The sequence below is a fragment of the Penaeus monodon genome, chromosome 25 (genome assembly GCF_015228065.2).
Source record: "Penaeus monodon isolate SGIC_2016 chromosome 25, NSTDA_Pmon_1, whole genome shotgun sequence".
Lineage (NCBI taxonomy): Eukaryota > Metazoa > Arthropoda > Malacostraca > Decapoda > Penaeidae > Penaeus > Penaeus monodon.
Window position 1 is genome coordinate 27,104,948 of NC_051410.1, and position 456 is coordinate 27,105,403.

Genomic DNA, 456 nt, shown 5'->3' on the forward strand with positions numbered 1-456 from the left:
CACGGTGAGAGTCAGAAACCAAATGACAAATAAAGGATCAAACTGAATACTAAATACACGATAAAATAACACCATTCCATCTCTTCCACAACTGGCAGTTTCTGTTTTAAATAACTCACCACACATATGTCTTGTACATGCGGATCACCAGCCAAAAAGGGTATTGCAAAGAATCCCATCGGTGCAAGTCGGTATAATCACTCTTACAAATAACAATCAAATATTGCTAACTTGTGGAAGTCGCCAAAGTTTGTACACAAGATTAAGCATATTAATGGCAATTGACCTTTTCGATAAACCTACCAATCATTGGGACAGTACTCACCATTTCATTCAAATATCAATTCCGCAGCTGACACTTTACAATCGTTGGCTCGTCTTTAATGACAGCTAGGAAGAGAATTTTTTGAACAATTGTTTTTTCTTGGCGCCTACGTCGCTCCCACAGCGCACTAG